Here is a 16,010-nt window from a genome sequence, read left to right on the forward strand (position 1 = left end):
TCTAGATAACTCAGGGACATTTTCTCAGATGGGAACGCTGCCAGAACCAGCAGTACACGCAGCTTTGCCTGGATTCTTCATGAGACAACGCATGGATGCATACTAGCTAGTGCTATGAATAAACTGCCACCTTTGAAACCACTGCTTATTTTTCCTAACAGCAAGAAACAACCACAAAAAAGCTACCGATGACATTTTTATAGCAATTTACCGTTTGCAGGGTGCTTGCCTATCCATTTTCTTATTTGATGCTCATGAAAGCTTTGTGACACAGATATTACTCTTATCCTGCTAAATATCAGCAAAGCATGGCTTAGATAAAGCTGGGGACTTTTCCAAGGTCATTCTTCTTATGAGAGGTTGGAAACAGGCATTCACTTTACTTTTGTACCCTGCCACAGAGAGAGGAGGGTGATGGAGAAATGGATGTGAGGAAATAATAAGGGAGGTAGAATGATTTTAGTCAAATTTGGTAGACCTGTTCCCATTTTTTGGACAATAGTATGGTTTTACTGCATAATTTATTGCATTATATAGGGAGAAATATCAATAACCTCAGATATGCAGATGACACCAACCTTATGGCAGAAAGTAAAGAAGAACTAAAGAGCCTCTTGATGAAAGTGAAACAGGAGAGTGAAAAAGTTGGCCTAAAGCTCAACATTCAGAAAATTAAGATCATGGCATCCAGTCCCATCACTTCATGGCAAATGGATGGGGAAACAGTGAAAACAGTGGCTGATTTTATTTTTTGGGCTCCAAAATCACTGTAGATGCTGATTGCAGCCATGAAATTAAAAGACTCTTACTCCTTGGAAGGAAAGTTATGACCAACCTAGAGAACATATTAAAAAGCAGAGACATTACTTTGTCAACAAAGGTCCGTCTAGTCAAGGCTATGGTTTTTCCCGTGGTCATGTATGGATGTGAGAGTTGGACTGTGAAGAAAGCTGAGTGCCGAAGAATTGATGCTTTTGAACTGTGGTGTTGGAGAAAACTCTTGAGAGTCCCTTGGACTGCAGGGAGATCCAACCAGTCCATTCTAGAGGAGATCAATCCTGGGTGTTCATTGGAAGGACTGATGCTGAAGCTGAAACTGCAATACTTTGGCTACCTGATACGAAGAGCTGACTCATTTGAAAAGACCCTGATGCTGGGAAAGATTGAGGGTGGGAGAAGAAGGAGGCGACAGAGGATGAGATGGTTGGATGGCATCACTGACTCAATGGATATGATTTTGAGTAAACTCTGGGAGTTGGTGATGGACAGGGAGGCCTGGCGTGCTGCGATTCATGGGGTTACAAAGAGTCGGACATGACTGAGTGACTCAACTGAATTGCATTATTCAGTCCTTTGTTCTACATAAGGCAAGTGACAATGAGTTCAGACACCTTCATCCAAGTAAAGTTAGCTTGCTGCTGCTGCTGCTGCTAACTCGCTTCAGTCGTGTCCGACTCTGTGTGACCCCATAGACGGCAGCCAACCAGGCTCCGCCATCCCTGGGATTCTCCAGGCAAGAGCACTGGAGTGGGTTGCCATTTCCTTTTCCAATGTGTGAAAGTGAAAAGTGAAAGTGAAGTCGCTCAGTCGTGTCCGACTAGTAGCGACCCCATGGACTGCAACCCACCAGGCTCCTCTGTCCATGCAATTTTCTAGGCAAGCGTACTGGAGTGGCTTGCCATTGCCTTCTCCGAAAGTTAGCTTAAGTAATAACAAATTTATTAGTTCACATATAAGACCATATATAGGAACATCTCTTTACATCCCCTTGACTCATGTTGAGTGACATATACCTTCTTCCACTACACTGACAAGGGTGTGAGGCTTAGGACGACTCAGACCCTTCCCTTGATTTAGAAGCATGGTCAGCTTCTCTGGATCCCACTGGATCCCATGCATTTCCGGGGAGGGTGGATTTCTATGCTAAATGTCCATCAAAACTATTCAACATAGAAGACTCAGTAATGACTGAATTTGCCCAAAAGCAGAGCTGTTCATCAGGATAGATCAATGATTCTCCGCCTTGGTGTACAAATAAATCATCTGGGGAAATTTAAAAGATAATGATGCATAGGCCCACTCTTAGTAATTACAACATGACCGATCTGGGGTGAGCATGGCATTGGAATTTTTAAAAGCATCCCAGATGTTTCTAATGTGAGGTCAAGGTTAAGAGCCATTTTTATCTGGCCTCGCTACCCACAGTGGGATTCATGGGCCAGCTGCACTGAGATCACTTGGGAGTTTATGAGACGAGAAGCTCAGGCTTCACTCCGGACCTACTGAATCAGAATCTGCCTGTTAGCAAGCTTTTCGTGGGACTCACGGGTGCACTGAAGTTTGAGAAGCCCTGGTGTAGCTGATAATGTCCAAAGTCTTGTTCCAAAGTTATGCCTGTACTCTGGTTCTCAAGTCCAGCTGTGATTCTGTTTAGTGATTTTATTGGTGGGTAGTCCCCAGATATCTGCTCCACTTCCTAATTTTCCTCAGAGGGGACCTTGGATATCAGTGTTTATCACTGATGTGATTGAGAATCACTTGAGGATTTTATCCTAAATTTAGATACCTGGTTTCCACTATAGAGCAAATTAAATAGGATCTCTGGCAATGAGTTTGACGTATGTATGTCCTGGGGGAAAAAAAACATCTTTGGGTTTAGGTGGCTGTTGTAGTCTGGAGTATGAGAAAGTGTTGTGTTTTCCCAAAATGAAAACCAGAGGGAAATAAGCTGATTGGAGGTTTAATGATATTACAAAGAATATTTTAACTGAGCTCATCTCTGGATGCTTGCTCTTTTGTTTGCCTGTAGACCTGACCACCCAAGGAGCCCAGGAGAGAGGAGAGATCAGAGGCCCCGGCCCCCTGAGGCTGACCAGAACTGGGGCTGTGGGATGATGGATGGGCCACTGGTGCCATAGATAGTTGCTGCCTCAGCCCATCCTGCAGTTTCCCAGAGTCATAAATCCTGGAGGGGACACCAATACATTCCTGATAGCAGAGAGAAGTCACTCTTTAATGTGGGCCTGATAATGTCACTGAGCTCAGTCTTCCTAAATTTAAATGATTAGCAATGACCAGGCTCGCTCCTGTTTGATGCATCGCTTAACCTGGTAATCGGGAAATCTATTCCACTTGCCTACTTAGATTGATGATGTCACGTTACACCGAGGCTCGCTTTCCCCCCCTTAATGGGGGAAGAGCATGTTAGGATGCATTGGCCTTCAGCATTCTGGCCTCAGCCTCCCCTCATGAATTTGATTAATATCACAGGCTCCGTGGGCACATCTCAGAAACGCTGAATCTGGCATCTCAGGGAGGACTATGTTTAGAGAGCATTGAGATGTTCCTAATGGAGTCTGCCATTGGATGAGTCTATCCATGTCCTGACTTCCGGACTCTGTGAGAGCATTCTTTTCTAAGAAAGAAAAAATGTATGGATTTTGATTGAGTTCTTTTGAATAGGGGAAAAAAACAGGACCCATTCTTAAAAGTAGAGCTGGCCATCTGTATCTACCTACTGTGCTGAGTGAGGAGATCCCTGACCAGTGGCTGTAGGTCTCTTTTTGGATCTGGGGGTATTTTCTGGTGAAGTTCAAAACTGGTTTGTCACCAAAGGGTCCCTCACTCCCTACCCAGCTCTGTAGCCCATCAGTAATATAAATGTTATTATTTTTCTCCTGTCTACTACTCTCCGGAAAGATTTTTACTCCATATCCTCTCCTCTCTCTGGTTATTCCAAGGGATGCCAGACAACTGAAGGATAGCCTCTCGTCAGGAAATTCTGCGAGTTCTTTTTCAGGAAACATCCACAGGAGTTATTGGTAGACTTGAAACCAGGGCTGGAGAAGAGGGAAGGGAGCCAAGTGACAAATGGTAAGAGTGGAAGAAGAAATAGAAAAAGGTGCCCTGAATGGGGAATGGCAGAGGGCCAGAAGCAGTAGTGTCAGAAATAAATACCCACACTACTAGGTGGGCAGGGGAAGGAAACTGGAAATCGAAATGAAATACCATTTAACAAGCAGAATTCGTAAATATTTGTTGATTACATGGACTTCCCAGGAGGCGCAGGTGGTAAAGAACACACCTGCCAAGTCTGGAGACACAAGAGACATGGGTTTGATCCCTGAGTTGGGAAAATCCCTTGGAGGAGGGCATGGCAATCTGCTCCAATATTTTAGCCTGGAGAATCCCATGGACAGAGGAGCCTGGTAGGCTGCAGTCCATAGGGTCGCAGAGAGCTGGACACGACTGAAGCGACTTAACTCACAGACATACACACATATTGATTCCATGCTATATGTCAGGCACATAGTGGCTCTAGGCACGAATGATGCAGAGCTGAACAAGTCTTCATCTTGCCTGCAAGGACTCACATTCTGATAGGAGACAGATCCCTTCAGCCAAAAGTTGCAGAGCCGCGTGCCGTGTGCAACGGAGGTAGTCCAGAACACAGAGCAGAGAGGAAAGCCTTCTTCAAGAATGTGGTGTCTGAGGTGAGTTCTGGAGTATCACCACTTTTCTGAGCAGGTTGGTGGGCAGGGAATGAGAGACCGGTGGACTTTTACCTAAAGGAATGATTCTGCGAGTAAACATGACCTCTTTAAATCTGTTTCTCCCTCGTAATCACCAGAGAAGCAAGTGAATGGCTCCATGTCTCAGTCCCAACTGATATTTCCCTCCAGACTCTGGGCCTTGGGCTAAGAGGCATCTCATTATGTTATTTATATAGTGCTGAAAGCTCATTCCCACCTTGCTGCTTGTTTTTATATTGAGGCTTACATTGAATTTTCTGACATATAAGTTAACCCATGTCTGGGGGTTCATAGCTGGGAGTCTCTCATATATCTCCATTCCCCAAATCTACATGTGTTTATGGATAATAATTCTAAAGTCTGAAGCCACACAAAGCCCTGTAGGGTATGGGCTCAGGTCCTTGTCTCTGTATAGAAACAGGCTATCTCTTGGGACACTCGATCATCCACCCATCTCCCCGCATTCTTTCAAAAGTTACTGTGTACGAACTGTGGACATGGCCAACTGCAGGTGACACTGCTTCCCAGTGCTCAACTCAGCCTCTTCATGGGGTAGGGAAGGCCTTCCTCTAAAGAAGACATTGCTAAGCTCTTTAGGTGAGACAAAGCATAGGCTAGGAGCTTGGAGCAGCAAGAGTCTCTGAGGATGGACAACCCTGCAGAGATGTCAGCCTATAGACTGTGTCATGTAATAATGGAAACCAATGAAAAACACACAGAGGAAAGAAAAGGAGGGAAACATATTCTCAGGCTGGAGCAAGACTGAAGGGTCCAAACCCAGGAAAAACATCATTTTAGAGGGGAAGAATTTTCTTGGCTCCATGAATAAATCATTGACCACACGGGGTCCCCTCACTTTTTCTTTCTTTAAGCCAGGAATTTGCCCCTGATTCAGAAAGGAAGCAAGAAGACTCTCATAGTGATGCCTGACTCGTGCTGAAGACAAATGAGGCAGACGTTTTAACATTTCATAAAGGTGTTTATTAAGCTCTCGCACTGTTCTGGTCTAATGTTTGTGGCAGTTCATTTTTTAATTTGTTACCATGTAAAGCATGGAACAAGTCAGATAGAGTCATTCATACTTTGACCACTCAGTTTTTATTTGCAGACTGACCCAGTCTTAATAAAGGAGACTGGTGTCTTACTGATTTTATTTTTCTTGTGTTCTGGAAACTGTGTTTTAGGACAGCCCCTATGCAGATGAGTGAGTATTAAGGTCCTCATTAGTGGCCCAGCAGACCGGAGACGGGTCATGCCCCATCACTTCCACCAATGCCAGCGACGGCAGGGTCAGCTGAGAGCTCCAAGCTTCTTTCTCATGCCTTCCTTTAAGCAATGTCACTGTTTATCATCAGGAATGAAACTCTGTCTTTGGAGATTATGTAAACTGAAATATCATTTTAGTCAACAAATGTTTATGATACATTTTTAATACTGTGTAACAAATGTGTTTGTATCCTCCTTTGTCTTTATATATCTGGCTTATTATTAAATATTTATGGGAATTACTGGTTACAAATTTTCTAAGCTACTGAAATACAGCTCATCACGTTCACTAACACATTCCCGTATTTCTCTTCTTGAAGATACTTACTGCAGCCATGTATTTATGTTCCTGTTGATCTGCCAAGGAGAATAATCGTTTCTTGATTCAAGATGCGAGGAAAACTTCCTTCTGACAATTTTTGGAACCCCCTTTGTATCCTTTCCCATGAAATCAGGTGCAGGCGACTTCCTGCTCCAAAGCCCGCCAATGTTGTCACTGTCTTTGAAGCCTCTGGGTTACTGGAGATATAACTCTATACCCAGTGAAGGTTTACTGTATTAATCCAGGACAAAACATATAGCCCAACAATCAGTCTTAAATGGCAGCTCTTACAAACCTACCACAAACAAAGCCGATAGAACTTACATATTTTTTTCTATGTAAAAAAAAATTCCATACTTGAGTATACTTAGGGTAAATCACTACTAAAGTACAGTTCATTGGGTCCATGCTGATGCAGCTTGAGATCATCTTGCTTTGTGGCCAGCAAAGTGGGGGAAACAATTCATTCCTTCTGGGTGGTGCTTACAATGCCAAAGAGCTATGCTTATAATCGATTTAGACAGAAGCCGGTCGGAAGGTCAAGAACAAGTGTGCTGGTCCCTCTGAGTCAACGGGCTGGAGTTAGCATGGGCGTGCTCTCCGGCCCTCGGGAACTTCCTGAAAGGCAGGATCAGGGTGCGTTACAGCCAATGCTGCTGCGCACGGTTGAGCAGGTTGTGGGCTCTGCAAGGAGTGCCATTTGTATCCTGTTTGTCACAGACGATGCCTCCTGGTGGTGTGTAGTACACCACACACACAGCCATTCGTGACAGCTCTCACTCGGTGGTATTTTCTTCCACAAATAAATGTAAATGGTATAACTCATTTGCTTTCCTGGTGGCTCAGTAAAGAATCTGCCTGCAATGCGGGAGACCTGGGTTTGATCCCTGGGTCTGGAAGATCCACTAAGGAGGGCATGGCAACCCACTCCAGTATTCTTGCCTGCAGAATCCCATGGACAGAGGAGTTTGGCGGTCTACAGTCCATGGCGTCACAAAGAGTCGGACATGACTGAGCAGCTAAGCACATGACTCATTCAGCCTCCTAGCAGGTACTTCGTCCTCTGACTTTCACTACTAGGCTGGCTATCCACTGTCATCTGATGCTTATCAGAAGTCCCAGTTGACAGACTTTTGGTTATATCCATTCCACAGAATTGTCTTACCTGGCCCACGATAAGTTTTTAAAAAATCAAATAGCTATCAAGACTTTAAAATCAGGAGATTTTACATAAAAACTCTAGTTTCCAGCTGATTAAATAATCAAATCTGGTAACATGTCACCCTTCCAGGAGGGGCAGCTATCCATTAGAGCTGAGGAATTGCTATTCCCTTAAAAAGAGCTCCTGCTCTTGCCTCAGCATGCCCTGTTATCTCACTGCAGGCCTGGCTCACCAGCTTACACCACACGCCTGTCTCCTGTAGCCATGTTTAGGAGAGCATGGCTAAGATCATGATGTCTGTCCAGTCCCATCACTTCATGGCAAACAGATGGGGAAACAATGGACACCAGAACTTCATTTTTGGGGACTCCAAAATCACTGCAGACGGTGACTGCAGCCATGAAATTAAAAGATACTTGTTCCTTGGAAGAAAAGCTATGACCAACCTAGACAGCATATTAAAAAGCAGAGACATTACTTTGCCAACAAAGGTCCATCTAGTTAAGGCTATGGTTTTTCCAGTAGTCAAGTATGGATGTGAGAGTTGGGCTATAAAGAAAGCTGAGCACCAATGAATTGATGCTTTTGAACTGTGGTGTTGGAGAAGACTCTTGAGAGTCCCTTGGACTGCAAGGAGATCCAACCAGTCCCCCCTAAAGAAAATCAGTCCTGAATATTCATTGGCAGGATTGATGCTGAAGCTGAAACTCCAATACTTTGGCCACCTGATGTGAAGAACTGACTCATTGGAAAAGACCCTGATGCTGGGAAAGGTTGAAGGCAGGGGGAGAAGGGGACGACAGAGGATGAGATGATTGGATAGCATCATCAATTTGATGGACATGAGCTTGAGCAAGCTCCAGGAGTTGGTGATGTACAGGGAAGCTTGGCATACTGCAGTCCATGGGGTCGCAAAGAGTTAGACATGACTGAGCAACTGAAATGAACTGAATTTTGTAGCCATGTGGTCTGTGACTCCTGTGTGATTTACACCAAAAGATGTCCTCAGCATTCTAGCCCTCAGAACAATTCGTTTCCATGCTTGGAGAGGGTTTGTGCTCTGTTCTTTCAGCAGCTTTCTCTGTCCTCAGGGTTACCAGAATTCTTATTTGCATTTGCACAGCCATGATGGAAGCAATGGCCCAGATCCGCTGGTAACCAGATTTCAGAAGGCAGAGCTTCTGCCCCCGAGGAGCCCGTTGGCCCCCTGCACGCAGTGGCTGACACATCTCAGCTCTGCTGCTGGTCTATAGAACAGCCTTCCCTGTGGCTCTCCTCTACCCTCAAAGCCTTTATTATCATCTGCTTCTATTTTGGGTGGGGTGAGATTTTAGTCCCCAAAATGAGAGTGAGCGACACCCCTGCAGAGAGTGGTGCTCGGAGGATAAAAACCAACAATGCAGTACCTTCTGCTTTAATGAGTTTGTCTTTATTTCTCCTTTTCAGAAAATGAAATGCCCTTGCTCCCAATCCCTCCCAGTGCTGGCTTGGCAGGGCTTCTCTCCCCATGTTCCAGGCTCATTAAATTAAGTTTTTGTTGATAACCTTTGGCCAGACCATCTTCAGGAAGACTCTAATGCATGTTAATAAGCCAGACTTTAAAGGCAGCAAAGATCTCCAGGCCCGTGGTCGCTTTCATGCCTTAGCAGCTTCCATGGCAAAAGGATGACACGACTTTTATCAGGGCTTGGGCTACATTCATATCTCATGACATAGATTTTTTTTTTTTTAAAGCAGAATTTCAAAGAGCCTTCTTTATCACAATATCTTTAGTCTTCCTTAACAGTTCATAGGGATATGTTCTCAGAAGTTGTATAATCAAAGTCATAAAGTCATTTGTACATTTATATAATTTTTTTTTATCTTCAGGGACTCACAGAGTTGGGAGAATGACGTCTTTAAAAGCAATTGCTGGTATAAAGACTGACTTCAAATCAGCCCTGACCTTTTGTTCAACAGCTCCTCCTGTTACAGAACACATTCAAATAGCTATTTGGGTATCGGTAGGGAGAAGAATCCATTGATTCCCCTAGTTAGGGGGGTTGGGGTTTCCTGCCGAAAGGATTGGTGCTGAGTGGGGGTGGCACCTGGCTTTTCTCCAATGCAGTCTAAATGAGGTGCCAAACGTCATGCCTAGGGGATGGCATGGCTGCTGCAGAGCCCTTTTGCTTTTTTCAGCTCCAGCTGAGGGGTTTGCCTGGAACACAGTGCCCATGGGCGTACAAATGTGTCTGGGAGCCAGAAGAGGATGCTTTCAAGGGCTCGTTAGGTCTGGTGTTGGCTGGGAAATAAGGAAGAGCATGCTAGTCCCCGGGGCCTCGTGGGTCCAGGAGTTGGGCTCCCAGGCTGCCTTCCACATTCCTCCCCCTCCTGGGGAGCCCTCTGCTATGCAGAATGCGTAATTCAGCGACCTGGTGATTGAGGTCTTGCTGTGGACCTGGCACCACTTTTACCTGTATTATCTGATTTTGTGCCTTCTGCTTCAGGACCTCTTTCTCTGTTCCTTCTGATAATGAACAACCTGAGAGTCCAGGTGGTGAAGAAATGTACCCACAATTGTTCAGCATGGGAGTGGCAGACTAAGAGTTGTAACCAGGTCTCTTTCCACCAGATCACATTGCATCCTCCTGGGAAATGAACAGGTATTCTCTCCACCTCCACGGCCTACTGCCGCGGATAGCATGCACTCTGGATTAGTGGAATTCCTTAGGAACAGCTTCTCTCTGGCTTGCTCCTTGTCTGAAAATTGTGACTGACACATTTACCAATCAACAGTCTAAGAAGTCTTTATGAATTGCCTACAGTAGCGTCTGGTTCCCAGTTGACAAACCACAAAATATACTTATTACCACAGTGTCCTGGGTTTCTTGCAGGCACTTCTACAGTTTCTTTAGCAATTTCAGACAAACAGTAGATACTATTGGCCTATGATCCTCTTTTTTTTTTTTTTCTGCTAGTTAAGTCTCAATGAGTTAAGTCTCATTGGTTAATCAAACCATTGTTCCACTTATGTTTTTCAGGCTATGTATTCTTTATATGTTATTTTATTTAATACCAACAACTTCTCACGGAAGCGTTGCATCCTCCATTTTACAGAGCAGAAAACTCAGAGAGGGTAACTACCCAAAGCAAGAAGTGGCACTGAGGTTCTAACCCAAGATTTATTCATTCTGAAGACTTTGTTTTTTCTAAAGAACCATATTCCTCAATGGTCAGCAGCCTTGCTAGGGACATTCTTCTCCCAGTTTCCAGGATTTAGTACAAATCAGTGCCTTTCATCTGCCTTAGACTTTGAGCTTGGGTCTTAGACCAACGATTCCAGGTTTTGCTACATGTCGGAAACACTGGGGCAGGTGGAACTTTAAAAAGTCTCCAGACTCAGATGATATAGCCTATGCTGGTACAGTCAGACTGCTACAACAAAATTACCATTAGACTGACTGGTTTTAGCAACAGGAACTTTCTCTTCTCAAGACTCACAGTCCTAGAAGCTGGGAAGTCCAAGATCAAGGGCTTGTCAGGCTTGGGGTCTGATTTGCAAGTGTCTTCTCCTTTACATTGCATTACATGGAGCAAGAAGGCAAGCGCTCTCATGATTCTTCTTAAAAGGACACTAATCCCACCATGAGGACACCATTCTCATGGTCCAAAGACCGAAGAGATAGACCCTTCTCTCCATCTATCTTTCCAAAGTCTCATCTCCAAATACCATCCCTTTGATAAGTAGGGTTCCACTCTCTGCATTTTGGTGAGGATGCAAACATTTGGTCCATAGCATACCCAACTTGGATTACATATCTGGGGGTGGGAGCCAGACACTGCATGTTTAAAAGACCTCCAGTTGATCCCCATGTGCAGCAATCTTTGGAACCCCTTTCCCAGACTGTCAGGGAAAGACTGTCAGGCCCTGCTCTCTAAAATCCCAAGTTGGCTTGAACAGTTAATGGATCAGTGCACACATCTTCAAAGGAGCTGGCCACCTGGTGCAGAAAGGACTGTGCTGAACCTGGGAGTTCACTGGCCACTTCCAACTGGAGTGCCAGCCAATGAATTCATCATAAATTCGGAAGCACTTACTGTCCGTCAAAGCTTTGGCACTTGGCGGGAGGTGACTCTGACTGTCAGGCAGAGCCCAGAGGTGTAGGCAACAGCTGTCTTCCAAACAAAACCACCTTGCAGTCTGCATGGCAGAGCGGGTCTTTGCTGCCACAGGGGGCACATATATGACGAGGCATGTTCCTTCACACATTCTTCCCAGCCATCTGCCTTGCTCCCATCCATAAATTCCAAATTCTCCTTTCTTTTCCTGACTGTCACCATATGGCCCCTGCTAATGATTTAAACATCATACTCTTCATTAACTGATGGGAAAGACACTCATGGTAATTTCTTTTCATCAACTCTCATTCCTTGTAGGCTCCCAAATAATTTTGCAAAATGTGGCCTTTTGGTTAAGTTGTTAATGAAGCAAGCTCTAATTAACATTAGGGTGTCCTCCGTACACACTCCTAAAGAATGACAAGATCTTAAAAGCTCCATCGTCATTAAATTAGTAAATTATTATGGCAGCAGCCTATGTGTGCTCTAACTTTTGATTTAAAAATTATGGTAGTGGGTTGATATGTTGTGTTTATCTTCTGCTAATTGAACGCTACCTTGCATTTAATCACAGTAAATTGGCCTTCCCTCTAAATAGATCTAAGGGCTTTTAACACTCGTTAACTCTCAGTAGCTCTGAGAGTAATGGGGAAGAGTGTGGAGGGGAGAAGGAAGCTCTGAAGAGGGGGGTGGGACCCAGTCTGACACCATCAGTGCCCCTGCTCCGGGCTCATTTCAGAGCGCTGAGTTACAATTCTTTTCAGATTTCAGAAATGTAGTCAAATGGTGAAGCTTTTGATTCTGGGTTGGATGCACCCAGGGAATCCAGAAAAATGTAGTTAGTGAATGAATGAAACGAGTATGAATCCTTTGAAATAAAGAAATAAACAAGATGGTTCAGGGAGCTGCTAGGCATCAGAGTTGTTCTTATCAGTGTCTCCTCTGGGGCTCCGAGCCTGGAGGCCCACGGTTGCTTAGGCAATGACAGGGAGCTGCCAGGTAAGAGCTGGCTAGTGGCCACTACATTGTGTCCAGGGGGAGATGGTCGATTACCTCTGGAAGTGGAAATGGGATCATGGCGTTTTCCCAGGGGACAGGAGTTGAGATGACTGTTCGTCTTTGCCATGCCAAAAGAGATCTGACTTTTTTTCAACTGTAATGCAGTCTCCGGTTGCCTTGGCTGACTCCCATCTTTCCCCATCAGCTGCCTTTGCTGTCACTGTGGCCGTCCCTAACAGACCCAGTCCATTCCCTGGCCATTGCTCCTCCATGTCTCCCCGGATGCAAGCTTTGTTCCAGTCAGCTGCTATGGACTCTGATCTTGCGTAACTCACACGATTTCATCTTCTTACAGAAACGGTCACTTTTCCTTTGGGTTCTGGACACTCACCAATGATGGTGACATAACAGTCCTATTTATTCAGTGCTTCTATGAGGCCAGGCTTGTGCTATAAGCCTTGCATCTGTCTTCTAGTCTAGTTCTTGCTACACACCTATGAGTTGGGTGTTATTATCACCGTAATTTGGCCAAGGTCATTCAGAGAATGAGTTGAACAGCTGAACCCAGGCTGGCTGATGTGTGATAACCTGCATGGAAGACTATTTTATACTGACACTTTCTACTGAAGGATGTAACTCCCCCTGCTCTGAACCTATCCTCTCCCCTAGTAGACAGTTCTTTCTTCCTTAACATCATTATCACCATCGTCAAACACTTGCTGAGGGCTTTCTAAAGGAAGGGCAGGAGACTGTGCAACAGGAAGGGGCAAAAACCACTCAGCACCATCGCAGAGGTCAGGAGGCTGGTGGTCCTCAGGTGGGGGGGGAGTATGATTATTTATTAAAAAGTGTAAAAGCCACACCCTTTGACCTCACAATTCTACTTCTAGGAATCTATCCTAAAGAAATATTGAGAACTGCAGCCTAGATTTTATGCTCAACGATCACTGCATGCTCAGTCGCTTCAGTTGTGTCTGACTCTGTGGAACCCCATTGACTGCAGTGCTCCAGGCTCTTCTGTCCATGGAACTCTCCAGGCAAGAATACTGGGGTGGGTTGCCATGCCCTTCTCCAGGGGATCTTCCTGAGCCAGGGATCAAACCTGAGTCTCTTATATCTCCTACACTAGCACCACCTGGGAATCCCACAAAGATCATTAGCTAAGCATTATTTATGATATTGGAAAACTGGAAACCATCTAAATGTCTTATAAAGATTAAACCAGTATTTTCTAAACTTTCATGGAACATGAATCCCATGAAATGCTTATTTAAAAAAAATTCATTATTAATACATTTGGGAATTACTATTTGTTAAAACCCCTTCTTGAAGAATCAAAATCTCCATTGCGATTCTTCAAAGACTTATAGAATCCCAAAGGAAAAAAAAATTATGTTAACTTGATTTAATCTGTTACAAAGTCATTTATTGACATTCCATAAAATTATGCCTTCTCAGGTGGTGCAGTGGTAAAGAATCTGCCTGCCAATGCAGGAGGGGCAGGAGATGCAGGTTTGATCCCTGGGTCAGGAAGGTCCCTGAAGAAGGAAATGACAACCTGTTCCAGTATTCTTGCTTGAAAAGTTCCATGGACAACAGAGCCTAGTGGGCTAGAGTCCATGGAGTCACACAGAGTTGGACACGGCTGAGCACACACATGCACACGTAGAATTACACTGAGGAAATACTAGGTATAATGAAGTGGACTTGAATGTCCTTATGTTAGAATATTAGGCAGTTGTTCCCAACAATGTTTTCAAGAAATATTTAATGATGTGGGTTTGTACTCAAACCTGCAAAGTTAAAAATTAAGGTAGAAAGTTGTATGCAGTCTTATTTCAGCTTTTAGGAGAGAAAAAACATATATATATATATATATACGTATAGAAGAAAAATGTCTTGAGGATCAGCCAAAATGATAATTGTGGTATTTCCACATGGTAGATTTAGGTGTAACTTAATTTTTACCAATTTTCTATATTGTCCAAATTTTCTCCAATGAAAATGTTTAATAATGAGAAAAATCTTTGCCTTCAGAAACATACTGATAGCAATTCAAAGAAATGAACAGGCCTCTGTGCTAAGTGTTCTACTTGAGTTGACTCAGATCATAAAAAATATAAGGAGTTCAAAGGAGGGGAGAGCTGAGGACACACTAATCAAGGTTTCCGCTGAGTCTCTCACGTTTCTTCACAAACAAGCCAGACTGTGCTACCTCTCATCCTGTTTATTGTCTTCACTATCGCACCTCTGTGCTCACACTCTTTTTTCCCTGCCTTCACTCTCCCACATCTCTCATCTCGTCTCTAGTTCCATCCACGCTGAAAGACTTTGGAGAAAACACCAGTTTCTGGATAACCGATGCCCCCTCCCTTCTGTAGCACTCTTGCTGCTTTTTCATTTTACCTCTTACTATGGTTGCTGACATCCGCTGCCTTATCTTTCTGCCCAACCTTACAGCAGGAAGTTCCCAGAGGAACTTAGAGCTCCTGGGGGGCAGGAACCACATGCTACACGTCGTTGTAAACTTGAGGGCACAGAGCCTTCTTCAGAGGGTACTCAATGAAATTAATCGCACAAATTAATACACACTCAGATTTTCACAGAAGTGAGGTTTGAAGGAAGAGGAGGAGGACCTTGAAATAGGAATCGGCAAGTTGGATGTGGGGAACTGTGAGCACACATCTTGGGGGTGGCCAGTCGTGTTCCCTACGGAGTAGATAGAGGGAGATAACGTTGGAGATGGAATAGAGGACAGGATAGTTTTCACGAAGGGTCTTGAGTGAGCCACGGATGTGGACCCTTCTGTAACGAGACATCTCGCACCTTGAATCACCTGCAGTGTTTTCTGGAAATGGCGAGGTTCAGGCCCCTCCCCTGCAAATCGTGACTCAGTGGTTGGGGAGAAGGGCTGAGCAGCTGCGTCAGTGATTATGATAACAGGAGACCCTTCCATCGGGCTCTGGGGCCACACACGGAGAAGTGTGGCTCTATTTATTGGCAATGGGAGGAACAGGGGAGTCTACAGAGGACGGTGTCCTCAGAGGAAGGGCAGAGGGGATTCCAACAGGGAGAGAGGGGCCGGGCAGTTAGCAGAGGGCTAGTGCTGTAACAGAGGACAGCAGGAGTGAGTCCGATAGTGCAAAGACTCCCTGGATTTTTCTGGCTCTTGTTGTTGTTCAGTTGCCCAGTCATGTCCGACTCTTTGCGACCCCATGGACTGCAGCGCCCCAGGCCTCCCTGTCCATCACCAAGTCCTGGAGCTTGCTCAAACTCATGTCCATTGAGCTGGTGATGCCATCCAACCATCTCATTCTTTGTCAGCCCTTTCTCCTCCTGCTTTCAATCTTTCCCAGCATCAGGGTCTTTTCTAACGAATTGGTTCTGCTCATTCTGGCTCTGCTTCTCCTTAATCCTCTCTGGTGCTGGAGGACTAGTCTCTAAATCAGGCACTGTGTTTAGACACAAGGTGGGGGGACCCCCAGATGTTTCAGCTTCATTCCTTGAATCGACAGGTCTATCCTCCTAGGAGAGAAATTGGGTCATGTTGAGTTTGGTTTTCTCCTTTAGTCTTTGTTTTGAGATATTTGGTCAACTCAGTGATGCTGGGGGAGATTTTGTCTAACCGAAA

General features: G+C 44.8%; 1 long non-coding RNA gene across 14 annotated transcripts in view; it reads left to right on the forward strand.

Moving 5' to 3' along the window:
- Positions 1 to 10,217, forward strand: part of LOC129551229 (uncharacterized) — a 49,854-nt gene extending 39,637 nt beyond the window's left edge. For 8 of the 14 annotated variants that reach the window (XR_016039562.1, XR_016039565.1, XR_016039567.1 and 5 more), the window contains one exon: positions 6 to 10,217. This is a non-coding gene — a long non-coding RNA (uncharacterized LOC129551229). The remainder of the gene's footprint in view (positions 1 to 5) is intronic. The other 6 variants (XR_016039570.1, XR_016039573.1, XR_016039572.1 and 3 more) reach the window with 3 other exon arrangements.
- The last annotated feature ends 5,793 nt before the right edge of the window (positions 10,218 to 16,010 follow it).

The sequence above is a fragment of the Moschus berezovskii genome, chromosome 17, assembly GCF_049115385.1.
Source record: "Moschus berezovskii isolate FMDL1 chromosome 17, NW_MosBer_1.0, whole genome shotgun sequence".
Lineage (NCBI taxonomy): Eukaryota > Metazoa > Chordata > Mammalia > Artiodactyla > Moschidae > Moschus > Moschus berezovskii.